Source organism: Nuphar pumila, chromosome 8 (genome assembly GCF_984573655.1).
Source record: "Nuphar pumila chromosome 8, dmNupPumi1.hap1.1, whole genome shotgun sequence".
Classification (NCBI taxonomy): domain Eukaryota; kingdom Viridiplantae; phylum Streptophyta; class Magnoliopsida; order Nymphaeales; family Nymphaeaceae; genus Nuphar; species Nuphar pumila.
The window spans coordinates 122145173-122146436 of NC_143256.1; the positions used below are offsets into that span (position 1 = coordinate 122145173).

The 1264-nt window shown below is 40.7% G+C and overlaps 1 pseudogene; it reads left to right on the top strand.

Annotated features, from left to right (window-relative positions):
* Positions 1–609: 609 nt before the first annotated feature.
* Positions 610–1064, top strand: LOC149830494 (dnaJ protein homolog 2 pseudogene; annotated as a pseudogene).
* Positions 1065–1264: the final 200 nt, after the last annotated feature.

The window sequence follows — 1264 nt, forward strand, 5'->3', positions numbered from 1 at the left end:
TAGCACTACAAGAAAAATGTTAATTAGCGATGAAAATTTATGACAAAACTTCTGTCGCAACTTTGCGACGGATTAGCGATGAAATTTTGATAGGGGTGTCAACGAGTAGGGTTTACCCGGACTTGACTGGACCAAACCCTATAGCACTACAAGAAAAATGTTAATTAGCGATGGAAATTTGTGATGGATTAGCTAGATAAAATTAGTCGTCCCTAAAATTGGAATTAGTTGCAGAATTAGCGACGGAAAAATTCTGTCTCAAAATCCGTCGCTAATTAGCGACGGTTTCGTGATGAAAAATCTTTGTTTTAAAATTCGTCGCTAATTCCGCAACGAATTCACAACAGAAAAATCGTCGCTAAGTCGTCGCTAATTTGTAGTCGAAAATTCATATTGATTGCCACATTAGCAATCCGTGTGCGGCAGCATTCTACCAATCAGAGCGCGTCGTGCACCTCAAACCTATATAAGTACATCGCTGGTTCCTCTGTTCTGTGTGTTTCTCTGGATTTGAGCGAGTTTCTAACATTGTCATCATCTTTTTTTTTCTGCAGAAAAGGATCAAAATCAGGGGCTTCAATGAAATGTCGCGGTTGCCAAGGTAGTGGAATGAAGGTCGTCGTCCGTCAATTGGGGTTTTCCATGATCCAGCAAATGCAGCAGCTCTGCAATGAGTGTAAAGGGACCAGTGAGATAATCAGCGACAAGGATCGGTGCCCGCAGTGCAGGGGAGAGAAGGTGCTTGAGGTTATCATCGAGAAGGGTATGCAGAATGGCCAAAAGATCACTTTCCTGGGCAAGGCAAATGAAGCAGTATGTTAATTTTCATCATCTTTTTCTTCATCTTCATGGTTGTTCTCGTTGATTTTGTCTGAAACTTTACTAATTTGATGCTTCTGTGATCACAACCAGACACAGTGAGGGGCGACATAGTGTTCATTCTGCAACAAAAGGAGCATCCGAGGTTCAAGAGGAAGGGGGACGACCTCTTTGTGGAGCACACTCTTTCTCTAACAGAAGCACTATGTGGTTTGATGACAATGTGCAAGAATTTTTTTTACTGAAACGAAGACGATCAGATTCAAGATTTTACTGAAACAGAGAAAGAAAAGAGCAAGGAAATTTTTTTATTTTTTTAATTATGTGACGGATTAGCGATAGATATTATCCGTCACTAATATCCTTCGCCAATTTAGCGACGGATATTTATCAGTCGCAAAACCAAATTTAGTGATGGACTCACGACAGATCATGTTCATCGCTA